The 13,994-nt window shown below is 32.9% G+C and overlaps 2 long non-coding RNA genes across 2 annotated transcripts; both read left to right on the top strand.

The window, feature by feature from the left end:
- Positions 1–7,051: 7,051 nt before the first annotated feature.
- On the top strand, positions 7,052–8,261 carry LOC127153702 (uncharacterized). Its single transcript, XR_007825320.1, has 3 exons — positions 7,052–7,088; positions 7,304–7,486; positions 8,136–8,261. It is a non-coding gene; the product is annotated as an uncharacterized LOC127153702 (long non-coding RNA).
- Positions 8,262–8,303: 42 nt separating this feature from the next.
- On the top strand, positions 8,304–10,690 carry LOC127153700 (uncharacterized). The gene is made up of 9 exons (XR_007825317.1): positions 8,304–8,389; positions 8,529–8,648; positions 8,737–8,784; positions 8,874–8,957; positions 9,099–9,164; positions 9,623–9,967; positions 10,177–10,237; positions 10,484–10,534; positions 10,613–10,690. It is a non-coding gene; the product is annotated as an uncharacterized LOC127153700 (long non-coding RNA).
- Positions 10,691–13,994: the final 3,304 nt, after the last annotated feature.

Below are 13,994 nucleotides of genomic sequence, written 5' to 3'. Positions count from 1 at the left end.
CTTTAAATCAGTTTTTACTAGTAATAATTTCAATTAGAGAGCTCTTCAATTACATTTTTACTAGTAACAATTCCGAATAGAGAGCTCTCTAATTTAATTCTTAATAGTAAAAATGCAATTACAGAGATCTATAATTAAATTTTTACTAGTAAAAAACGCATTAAAGATATGTTTAATCGCAGAGATCTGTAATTAAATTAAAGAGCTCTCTAAACCAGTTCTTACTAGTAACAATTGAATTAGAGAGCTCTCTAAATGGAATTATTACTAGTAAAATTTGAATTAGAGCGCTCTCTAATTAGAATTCTTACTAGTAAAAACTGAAATTTATTTCTTTTCCAATGTTTGAAAAAAAAAAAATGATATGAAATTTTGTCTGGGAAACTTCATAATTACCAGACATTTTGACCAATATTAGCTTTTTTAAAGAGAACATTTGTGTGTCTTCTTTGCTTTTAAGTATTTAAAAACTATAAATATGTAAATTAATCTAGTGATTAAATATTATTTTTCAAAAACAAAACATATCCAAGCTGTTATATCAGTTTTATGGTCATTCTAACACAATAAAAATGCTATTAATTAAGGGGCTTTTATTTTGAAGTGCATCACTGCAGGCGGGATTTAGAAAGGGAAATGGGTGTAATTGTGAATCTGTTTAGCATCTAATGAATATATTTCGTTTTTACTAGTTAGAATACACTTGTAGAGCTCTCTAATTGCCATTGTTACTAGTAAGAATTTAATTATAGAGCTCTCTAATTGAATTGTTACTAGTAAAAATGCAATTACGACGAGTAACGCTTAGAAAATTTTAAGCTAAAACTGCATGCCATATCTATAGGCCTAAAAGAGGTATAAAGCAGTATAAAGTATAAAGTATAAAGCAATTTTAGTTTCAGTGTTAAACTTGGATAAATGTGAGCTATTATGCACATACCCAATGGTTTGTGCGGAGAGTGGAAGCTAAAGCTGCTTACAGGACAGGGGGCGCCAGCGCGATCACTAATCACATTTCTTTCAGTGGAAACAATTTAATTATTCCGTCATTTTTGCTTGTAAAGATAGAGCAATACATCATTCGGAACTGTAAAGGGTCTACTTCTATTTGTGTGCACTCACAATATCAACAAAACGTGGCAAACGGTGCTTTTATAAAACAATCATTATGCCCTTTCTGTTGTCTCAACAGGAGCGCTTCACAAAAATAAACCGAAACTCAGCGAATACAAAGCTCACAGCCATGATAAATATACCTATAGAAAGCTCACTTCACTTTATTACTTAGCTCATTTATTACTTAACGAAATGAAATAAATCAAAAACGAAAAAACGCTTTCATTATGTAATCTGTAATGATGCTTTTCTCTCTGAAGGCGCGTCCAAAGAGAAGATGGCGAGTCCGGATCGGCAAATTCACCCTAAAATCACTGATTCAGAAAACACTAGTTTATTAATAAAACATTCAAAAATCTCCTTACTATTTTTCCCCTCGACACATTCATGGTAATTACTTTTGCGGTGCTTTACAGCAAGCTTTAGCCTATTGCGTGCACTTGAACGCGGATCCCTTCCCGCTGCGCTGAAGGCGCGCTCCCTGCTGCTGCTGCTGATGGAGACAAAATGCCTTCCGAGCCGGTCTCAAAAGTGAAAGCGAAGTCTCGTGTTGTTTCCACCAGCGCGGAATTTTTTTCATCACCATAAATTGTGGATGTCAAAAATATAAAAATAAGGAAAAGTCTTAAAACAGACCCGAAGCCCGGCCCGGGTCTGAGCTATGACCTGAAAATTGGCCCGAAGCCCGGCCCTAGGGACGTAAAAAAAAAGTCCGGCTGAAATGCAGGGCTCTACGTTCACTCACCGGGTTGATGCTCTGATGGGCACCAGATGTAACTTTTAACAAGATTCACTTGTTTAAAACACCTATGTGACAACAAAGTGAGTTTATTGTTGTAATATGAAGATTAAATTTAACATAAAAGACTAATTTTCAACACTTTAAGATGACTGAAAGGAGGCGAAACCAAAGTGAAGTATGGACTTACTTCACTCAGTCACTGATTTACTTTTAAAAATAGTAAATAAACATTGGTTTTGCATATTGGTTATCGGGCACATAATTATGCAAATAATCGGTATCGGTAATAAAAAATCACGGTTGATCACTAATAAATATGTATTCAAATCAGGTAGAGTCAGTAATTGTAACAGTAATCTGGTTACAGGATTTTGTAATTTTTTTTTAGTCAAAATGTGATTGAAATAGTAACTAATTTGTACTTTGTTCCACTGAACTTTGATTATCTTCTCTTCTGTTCCACCTTACAGTGTAGATAGAGATCAATCACCGGCCGTCTCATCACGAAGAATCCGTGATAGAGTTAAATCACAAAAAATACCTGTAGTTCAATCACCAAAAAATTATAATTGCTGTATATCATAATTTGAAGTCGTCTTGAGAGGAGCAGTAAACATCAGGTGAGGATCCACAGAAGAGCTTCACTACTGTGTCTATGAGGAGAAAGAAATGTGTGATAAATGTGTGAACGTGATTCATACAGGTGAAGAGACTCAGACTACAAAGAAATAATGCAGCATGTGTGTTAGAAACATGTGATATTGAATGATTAATGTTGCTTTATTCAAGCAAATTATATTTTTGTATTATTTAAAGCTGGAACAGAGGAGGAAGAAGCTCAGATGAGTCTGTCTGGCTCTTCAGTTGAATAATATTTGTATTAAACTCATCCATAATGATTCAAATGTTTAAATGTGATTGTCAAGTGCAGCACTTAAATGTATCACAAGATATAAAGCAAATCTACAATGTGAAATGTCCATGTTACTTAATACATTTTCATGATCTCTCTTACATTTTATACACATTGTTATTCTGTTTAATTTTATATTAAAGGGGTCATCGGATGCTAAGTTCACTTTTTCATGTTGTTTGAACAGTAATGTGTGTTGGCAGTGTATGTACAAATTTACCCTATAATGATAAAAATCCATGCAGTGGTTTTTAATTAATCTGTAAAAATAATATCCCCTTTTTCAAATCGAGCCGTTCTCAGATGCCAGTCGGTGTGCCGTCACACCAACAGATGCCGCTCCCACCATAGTTGATTGACATGAGCTCTTACCTTAGACCAGCTGTAACAGTCCAGTAACTTTCCATGTTTTGATGCCAGGGATGTAAGTTAGACAAGAATGTCTCCGATTAAGCGATTGGTGTGTTGTGTTGCTGGATGTAATAATAAACATAGTGGTCGTCAGTTACTCCCGACATCTGAGCCGCTGAAGATGCAGTAGATTACCTTTGTTTGTGAAGGGAATGCGCCTCCCGATCTACATATATCCGTCTTTGTTCGCGCAAATCATTCATGATCCAGCTTCACTTACAGCAGAAGTGAGTATAAGCGTTTTTTTATGAATCTTTGCGATCGCCTTTCCTTATGACGTGGTAGTTAGGAAGTTTAGCGGCTAAACGTGGCTAAATGTGGCTAATGTAAACAAGACCGTCTTTCCACAGCGAGAAGAGAGGGGCGGGGTGAGCAGAGCTTATTTGCATTTTAAAGGAACAACCCTTTAGAATGAGATGATTTTTGCAGAGCTGATTTTGGCAAGGTAAAAAGGGTGTTGTTTTGCAAAACCATTGAGAATTTTTAAACAAAGTGTATTAGAGACTTTTCATTACCCTTACGAAACAAAAATATATTGCAATATACTAGAATTTATATTGCAATACATTAGATGAATCAATATATAGCAATAGGTTGTCCATCCATATATTGCTATATATTTTTAAATATATGAGGAAGTTTCTGATACATTGAAATATATTTTCTATTAAAATACATTGATATACAAACAAAACTGTATTACATTATTGCATGTATGTTTATTGAAACAAAGTATTTTTTTATGAGTTAAGCAAACTCATGCATAGGTTTACAGAGAGGTTGATTAACAAAACTCCAAATCAGATTTTTGCATGACATTCATTATATTTTACATTATATAGCCATATGGATGGACCATATATGGCTGTATTGATTCATATATTGTAAAATGTAGAGAGTATTATCCCCTTTAGGATCCCAGCGGTAATGCCTGATCAAAAATGTTTTACATTTTTATAAAAAGCAACATACATATAATACATCTAATAAAATGATGTAATTATACTACACAAACTAATTCAATAACGTATAAATTTGTAATTATCCACAATACTTTCTTTATGAAAAAAACGTATTTAAATGCTATATAGCACTATAATGTATGATAAATAATGCACGAGTAAATCAGTTTTTAAGTGGTTTTAAGTGTCAATGTATATTCAGCCCATACGGATGTAATGTATGACCCTATATCAGAAGTGCTACTCTCATATATGTTAAATATAGGGCAATATATTATTATCACATATATCCATCTTCTGGATATATGTTGATATATGTTTATAACATGAATTTCCCATAGTACAATTTGTATATAAACATATATTGAAAGTATATATATATGGGTAACTTTTATATGGTATTGCATGTTATGACCATATATGTTTACAATATATATTAAAATGGTATATTGTATTATATGATATGACCATATATGTTAACAATATATATCAAAATTATATATGGTACTCTATGTTTTGACCATTTGTATATATTGACCAGTGTATATTGAATTTATGCAAGTTTATTAAGCATATATGCCTAAAAGATACTGCTTATTGTAAATCATATAACAAAATTAATTTTTGCTTAACTATATTAATTGTTTCAATTCAGTTTTCTGGGGAGAAAAAGTAGAGATGAATATATAACCTGTTCAAAAAGGAATGCATTATAGAGTTATTGAGGGGGGACAAAACACTTCATGTAACTGTTTGTCCATATGTGCTCTCATCATCAATGAACTAAAACGCATTTCATTAAAATACATGAGCGATTGTGTGCGAATGTCACAATACCGCTTTTGCGCATGCGCCAAAATTTAAACACACTCGCTGCAGAGCCAAATGGGAGGAGCTAGAGCTCCAGCTCCCCCTCGCTGGAGCTCCAGCTCCCCCTCGCTCGATCTAGTGGGCGGGGCTTGAGACGTCACAGGTCCAGACGCACCGCCGCGCAGGTAGAGTCCGTTCTCCTCATTAATAGAGGAGTAAGGCAGGGTTGCCCTATTTCCCCATTTTTGTTTTTGATTGTTGTGGAACTATTATCAATTAGTGTTGTTAAAAATCCAAATTTACACGGTATAACATTATTTAATAGAGAAATAAAAATATCACAATTGGCTGATGATACAACTTTATTTCTGAAAGATAAGAATCAAATTAAGAATGCAATTAAATTAGTTCAAACATTTTCTGATGCCTCAGGTCTCCACTTAAATATTACAAAGTGTGAAATTCTTCCAGTGCATGATTCTTCTGAACAAGAAATGTTTAACATTCCAGTAAAAGAATGTATTAAATATTTAGGAATTTATATATCAAAAAACTTGTCAGTTAGGCAGCAGCTTAATTTTAATAAGATTAAGAAAACAAAAATGATTTTTGACAATTGGTTAAGAAGAGATTTGTCTATTTTAGGCAGAATCTTATTAACAAAGGTAGAAGGTCTATCTAGATTCATTTTTCCTAGTCTGTCTTTATTTGTTCAAGATTGTACGTGTAAAGAAATTAATAGATTATTGGTTAACTTTTGTTGGAAAAATAAACACCACCATCTTAAAAAAAATTTACTAGCTGGGAAGAAATCTGAAGGAGGTTTCGAAATGCTAGATTATACAGACATGAATAATACTTTCAAAATTAATTGGATCAAAAAGTGTGTGATTGATCCTGATTCAATATGGTTTTTTATTCCACATAATATTTTTAAGATGGTGGGAGGTCTTGATTTTCTTTTGACTTGTAATTTTTTGCCTTCTAAATTACCCATAAAATTGTCTAAATTCCATGAGCAAGCACTGTTGGCTTGGAAATTGTGCTTTGTGCATAATTTTTCTCCTCACAGAATGAAAATTTGGAATAACGAATTGATTACAGTTAAAGGCAAGAGTTTATTTTTGGAGAATTGGTTGGATTACGGATTAATATACTTGAGTGATTTATTTGATTCATCTTTAAGAATTTACTCTTATGATTCTTTTTTGTCTAAGTTTAACTTTCCAATAAAATTTAAAGAGTTTTCTGTAGTAATCAAAGCTATTCCCTCTGGGCTTATTAATTTAATGTGCAGCCACTTGACTTACTATAAAGTTGACAATAAAGATTGTAATTTCCTTATAAATGGTAAAAATGTATTTGATAAAAAATGTACTAACAAAGATATAAGACTAGTTTTTAATGAAAAAAAGAGAGTTATACCAAGAGGAAAATTTTTTTGGAATTCCATACTTATGGATGTTAATTGGAGAAAAGCATGGCTGCTTCCTTATAAGTTTTGTATTTCAAATAAGGTAAGAGAAATTCACTTAAAGATTTTACACAAAATATACCCAACCAATATGTTGCTCTCTAACTTTATGGATATTGGGAAAGAATGTTCTTTTTGTAACAGCTGTGAGGAATCTTTATGTCATTTGTTTGTTGATTGTCAGAATGTACAATCCTTTTGGAAAGACTGTTTTTCTGCTTTTTCAGTTAAAATTAATCTAATGATAACACTGAATGTGAAAGAAATTATTTGTTATTTTGAAAATGATGATAAAAATATTCATAATTTTGTAAATTTTATCATCCTGAATGGCAAATTTTTCATTCATAAATGTAGATTGTCAAAATCTCCTCCTTTATACAAGGTTTTTTCTAACGAACTTACTTTTTTAATGAAGTCTCTTAAAATTGTGAAAAATGTAAAAGCTACTTCTATTGTAAGTTATTACGAATCTGTATTTGGCGTCCTGTGAATGTCTTCCCTTTTGTTTTGTTTTATTTTTGTTCTTTAAACATCTTTGGAGCTTCTGTTTTTTATGCCTGTTTTTCTGTAATAATGTTGTTTACATGTTCTTCAATAAAAAAAAAAAAAAAAAAAAAAAGGTAGAGTCCGTTCGAACTGATGTACCTGTATCGCACGGTAAGAACACTGTACTTTAAAGATAAACTTTACTTTGAATGTATATAAAATCTATATCTTACATTTATCGCTGTCTCGAGATGACTATTACTGCTATTGTTATGTTTTGACACCCTGAAACAGTAACGTTAATCGTTTTTCTCCCATCCGCCATGCTACATTTTAGCTTGTGTAGTGTTGTTATATAATCATAGTTTTTTTTTATTTAATTTCAGATTAACCTGCACAGATGCATCAGACAATACTTTTGCGAGGACAGGATCCCCTCCTGTCGATCCAGAGATGCACAGTGTGCTGCCAAAAATACCACTGTACCTACTGTAAATCGGTTTACAACCATTTACATGAGCTCCGAAATCATGTAGCTAATCACATGCGAAATGCAGTTCAAGAAGAAGGTATGTGTTTGTGAATTATTTTAATTATAGTACTGTGGGTGTGAGAAACACATCATGCTTGTTGAACCTTAAAGTTTTTGCATAGTCATTTCTTTCTAGCATTTAAAACTAAAATATATTGTTCAAATAATGTGTTCTCCTGTTGTGAAACCTTTGGGAATTCTTAATTTCACATACTTAACTTAAGTTTTTTTAGTTTTTATAGATTTCTGTATTACATTACTTAATTTGAATCATTATATGTATGTGTATATATATAAGTATTAAACTGAATCATTATTGAATCATTATCATGTATATGTATATATATAAGTATTAAAAACAAGTATATAAATACTCTTTATGTGGCAATCAGCCTGCAAGGGCTGATGTAGAGTCTGTCAGGCATTTGTTCCAGCTAATAGTTTTTAAATCAGGGCTTTATTTGGTAGAATTTCATGTGTTCTGCTTGGACAGAACAAAACCTTCACCCACTCTGTCCTTAGCGTTTGGTGGGAGTGTGGTAAAAATATATATTTAAAAAAAAGGATCTTAATGTTGTTGTGCTCTTGAGCAAGGTGTTTCACCACAAAACTTCAGCATAGGCAATACATTGTATTAAACATGTAAACAAGACAATTGTGCTAATTTTATTCTTTCTACGTTTTAGATTTTATCATCATCAAGTGTGGTCTAAAGTGCAGGCAATCACCACATTTTCACTGCTGTTACTGTACATCAACAGTAATTAGACGTGACAGTCTTATTACACATTTTAAAATGTGTAAAAATTTAGCATCTGGACAACCACCATCCTCAGCATCAGCATCAGCAGCACCACCTCCATCCCCAGCATCAGCAGCACCAACACCATCCCCAGCATCAGCAGCACCAGAACCACCTCCAGCATCGTCAACAAAAAGAGTACGTGTCCGGCAGCAAGTCAGGGTGACTTGCACACACTGTATTTATTCATATTGCAATGATTGTCATGAGTATTTTTATCTGGATTACTGTTCATATTTGTATGAATTATATAACAATGTTTATTTCATTTTATCAGCTGGCTTATGTCTTGGATAGAGCCAAAGATCCAAGTGAGGATTTACTTCAGCTGAGCCCAGCCCAAACATTAAAGAGAAGTGACTTTTGGTCTTTGGCCTTTGATGAGTTAGAGGCAATGGTAGATGTCCATTGATAGGCATTATTTTGCTGTTGGCAGGGTTGATATGAATGCAACTTTACTAATATTCATCCATTCTTTTTACCAGATTGCTAATCAGTGCTTTCAGCTCATAGCTGCACTTGCAGCTTCACAGGTCAGTTTGATAGCTTTTGTTCTGTTTAGTATTTCAGGGGTTATGAAATATGTTTAACGTCACACTGCACTGTGTTTCTATCTTTTCAGGGCAAAGATGTGTTTGCCGTCAACAGTTATGTGGTGGCCACATGGTTGCCCCCATATAACAATGATCCTTGGCCAGCTTTACCTGTTAGTATCCTTTAAAATTTGTGGCACACATTTTAATGATTTGCTTATTTTGCAATATGAATAGTTAGTGCAAGAAATCAATAATCATATATAGGATATTAATCATCATAACTGTGGTTCACCATGATTCTCATCTCACAGGATGATGCTGCAACCAAGGACTTTATTTTACTTCCCTCATTGGAGTCAGGGCACTGGATTATATGTGTAAGTTACATTTTTCCGTATGTTAGCCTGCTATGCATAATGTAATCATACTTTTTGGTTGTTATGGCCATAATTACACAAGTGTGCATTACGGGCTCTCGATTGGTCCAGTTCTCAAGGATGCACTGAAATTTTGGCAATCTAAAAATTTCAGCTGAAATCCTAAGTTTCAGGAAACAAACCAGACTTTTCATGTTGTAGGGTGTATGTTTGTTGGTAGCCTATTATCCAAACTTTAAAAGTTATTTTGAGGTCAGGTTTGCTGCACATCATCATACTATGTTTTAAAACAAGATGATAAGTTACATTAATGGAAGGAAGTTATTTTTTACAATTGTAAAGTATTTTAAGATTAATAGAATCAATTTTAGCTCAGTGTGTCCAGTATCACCAGTTTTGCTTTGGCCAAGAATTTTCTTCTGTCCATCACCAGTTTCTAATGTCATTTTCTTTTACAGATCCTCAAGCCAAAGTCAAGGGACATTTTATTTTTTGACTCCATGAACCCTGGAGACTTTGAACATGGGAGTTATATTCAGATTTTCAGGTTTTTACCTGAGGATAGCACATTTCAAGTTCTACTGTTCTGTGTTCATACTAATAACATGCATGTGTTTGGAGTTCATACTAACACAAATGAATGTCTGTGTTCTTATACAAACCAGCTTTTATTATGTAATAGTCTTTACCACATTTTAAATGAACTGGCTATAAAATTGTATTTTTTTTTACAGGTGTGAAGAGTGATGGAATAGTACTTTCATTCGACTTCATGAACTGAAATGTGTCGCGCATTATGAAATGTATGGTGGATCTGTTTGAGCTCATACTTTTATGTTTCAGCCAGTTATGGTTTTCAGTATTATCTAATTATAATTCAATCATGGTAAAACCAAACCCCTGGCTCTAACATAAAGCTCCAACATTTTTATTGCAATATGGTGAATTATATCTTTGTTTACATGTGACTGCCCGTAAATATAAACCTTTTTTTATTGTTGTATTCCTTTAGAAAACTGGCAAGTCACATTTCACCCGGCCATTGGAACATGTCTGTACTGGCAGATTTTGAGGTACAGCTTTTTAACTTATTTGCTTGTGAACTTTTCATATCTGTAGTTGAGTGTTAAGAAAGAATGCAGTGCACAGATGTCACAAATAACCCGCTATGGGTGAACTGAGTAAACAAAGTGCACTTTTTTAACAAAACTATAAACAAACATAAAGACAAAACAAAACAAAAAACATTTACCGGACATGACAGCTATATAATGTATTTATTGTATATGGTCTAATTGTAAATTGTCTATAATTTACAGGGTGCCCCTCTTCAGCTAGGAGGAATTGATTGTGGGGTATTCATGTTGATGGTAAGTGGTCTTATAATTGCTGTACAGCTGTGTGCTAAACACCACATTTGTTAATAAAGTTTTGGTTTTGTTTTTTAGTATGCACTCCATGTTACGCTCTCAAAGCCATTTGATTTTGCTGCGGTGAGTTTGCTTCAATTTATGGTTATTTGTAAAGCAAAAAGGACTAAGAACACTTTCAAAAAAAAAAAAAAAGACTAAGATTTTCAATTGCTATCATGCCTATAATCAGGAAGTGGTGGTGCTATCAGTTAATTCAGACATTTCCTCTGACAAGGTATGGTATTGATAACTATACTTTTGATTTAAACATCCATGCTGTGGATTTCCAGTATGCAGACAATATATAAACAATGCATGCCTAAAACATTGTAATGTCTAAAACATGTTTTTCACTTCCCACAGTCAAGTCCAACAACTAGTCACCCAGGAACAAGAACTACCAAATCCAGATGACGTGATGGAAGTCACTCCACCTGAGTCAGATAGCATGGAGATCACCCCAACCCCAGGAATCTATGTATGTAGACAGAATGTTTATGTATTGCTTGAATCGTTTATGTATTTACCTTTCCTGTTTCATATAGGTGTTTATGAGCAGAACTTCACTAATTACGTTATTACTGGAATCCTTATATTGCACACAGGACTCAGCGGTGATGAAAAACATTTTGCTGGCCTGTAAGTGGGTGGAGGAGAACCAACACCACTTTGCTGGGAAGATTGAACTGCCAAAGATCCTGAAGATGAAGGAGGAAGATGCCTTGTTGGCTATCACAATGCGAGACTTGTTCATAAACACTATGTTTTATGAAGGTGAAAGGGATGAAGAACAAATTCGGGCTCCCTTCCTTTTCACATTTCAGAGAGTAGAGGACATGGAAATTTTCTTGCAGGAAATACGAGACAAAAGAGATATCTGTGTGTCTTGTTTACACAACCCTCACTTGTGAATCTACTAGTGGGGTACTGTAATGTAAATATTGATTTTTGTTTTGTAAAATTTCATAAATATTTTGTGTGAAAAAGAAGTGTTGTGTTCTTGAAATATATTTATTTATTTATTTATTATTATTTTTAATATATTGTTATACTATTAAAAGTTTGTGTGAAAAGAAGTGTTGTGTTCTTGAATTATATTTATATTTATTATTTTATGACTTCTTATTATGACATTTTATCTAGATTTAAGATTTGTTTTGTGTTTAGATGCACATTTTGCTATTTTAGGTTAACAGAAACAAATAAATCCAGCACAAAACTTGTAGGACAGTGGAGTATGTGACTGTTAAATTAAGTTACATGGCTGGTTTTAGACTACTGGACTGGTCACTTATTTCCATTAAAAAAAATAATAATAAAAAAATAAAAAACAGCATGAAGGTGGAGTCTGTCTAAAATTATAGTCAATATTCCATTTAAATTTACAATATAATAATAATAATAATAATAAATACAACCAGCCTGTTGGAGTTCATGCATTCACATTTACATACAAAAATGGGCAGATTATATAAATTAGTCAAACTTCATTATTTATTATTATTATTATTTATTAAATTATTAATCAGATGATTTAGAATAGTTCATGAATTAAAAAGGGGTGCACAGATAGTAAGCTTTCACATTGCCTGCTAAGTCTAGTAATTTACATCATCATATAGCAGACGCTTTTATCCAAAGCGACTTAAAAAGTGAGGAAACTATTCATCCTTATAAGGAGAAAATAATATGACAAGCTTACATAAATACAAAGTTTAAAAAGGTGTTAGAAAACACACATATAGTGTGAGTAATGTTCTTATCAAGTATTTGCGTAAAACAGTGGGAGACGGACTTGTACACTATTTGTGGACAATAAAGCATTATAAAAAAAAGTATTTACGTAATGCCGTTTGTCACAGAAACGGTACTGACCATGCTGAAAATAATCAATCATAATCATGATAAATATTAGGGAAAAATAAGCCAATATGTTATGATTACAACTGCATTAATGTGTTTTGCCATTTGCTCGCGTTAAAGTTAATTTTAGCTATTGGGTAGGTTAATCTGTATGGAGATACTGTGAGCTCAATGTTTTCACTGGATAAGCAATGCCACATGTGGAAGTTATTTAAAGCTGTCTGACAAAAAATAATGGATGAAAATAAAATTGTTTATCTCTGAAATGTAGTCTAGACTAGAACTATAAAACGGCACGAAATGGAATTATTTAAATACAAGCACCTTTAATTCATATAATAAATTACAGTACTTGGTTATATTGCACCAAGTGTATTGACATGTCAGTGACATGCTTAGATTGGGTGCATAAGCACATGCATGTGCACATTGCATAAAGGTACAGTACACTAAAGGATGTGATTGTGGGGTTTTAAAAATATGGTTAATCTATCGTAGTAAATTTTGTTCATATCTTTGCTGATAATTGTGCTATTCTTGTTTGTGTCCCATGAAAAGGTAATGAGTCCCGAAATTCTCAGAAAATAGAAAGGGAGGCTGAACCTGCAGATGTGGATGGCAGTGATGTGAATGATGGAGCATCTACACAGAAAAGGTTAAATATTTGATTGAAACCAAAACTAGCATCTGCCATATACATGTAAACAAATCAAATCAACAAAATATTTTAGTTAAAAATGTGTCTCCATGCTATTTAATAGAATTATAATGCATTTAATCTGTTAAATAACAGTAAAGTGAGTGAGTTTTTGGATATGGTAAGATAAAACTTATTTTAGTGAATGAAGTACCACATTTCAGCTACATTTTGTTACGGTGGGTACACAAAATATTATTTTATCCTTGCTTATAGAAAATCTTCAATCTATCTGCTTTCTAACAGCTTCATGTGGCCGTAAACATTTATTTTTAACATGGCTTTAAGCACTTTAGATTATTAAAGTTTCACTTTCACTGTGACAAAGGCAGTAAATGTGGTGTTTATATGGAATAATTGTAATATTTATGGTAGAAATACAGAGAGAGTCCTCGTATCAGTAGGAAAGCGATCAAACGAGCATCTTCCATCCGAAGACTTGTGTTGCATTTTAGGGCAAAGCAAAACAAAAAATGCAGGAAACTATTAATTGGTTATTCTACAATTAATTGTACTATAAATTATACTACTGTAAATTGATAAACTGTTCGGCGTAATGAGGTTTAATGCCTCCGACAGGGCCTTTAGTCCCATTTAGCAGCATGTTAGCAACCATCTTTTTTAAGAAACATAACAGTTTAAAAAGAAAAAAAACAAGAGTGGGGTTTAACTGGTGTGTTTTATGTCATAGAATAAAACATGAAAGTATTATGAGTTTGTGTGAACCGCGGACCTTATTTTAGGGGATTTAATCAAAATTGTCATTCACAAACCCATGTTATAGTTCCACCCCTCTATTTTTTTTCTCCAGGCCAAAAACGATGCACATATTAGGTATTATGAATGTCAACACTATTT

This window comes from Labeo rohita, chromosome 22, assembly GCF_022985175.1.
Source record: "Labeo rohita strain BAU-BD-2019 chromosome 22, IGBB_LRoh.1.0, whole genome shotgun sequence".
In the NCBI taxonomy this organism is placed as follows: Eukaryota; Metazoa; Chordata; class Actinopteri; order Cypriniformes; family Cyprinidae; genus Labeo; species Labeo rohita.
The sequence above is the reverse complement of the archived record's forward strand: the minus strand, read 5'-3'. Positions and strand labels throughout refer to the sequence as shown.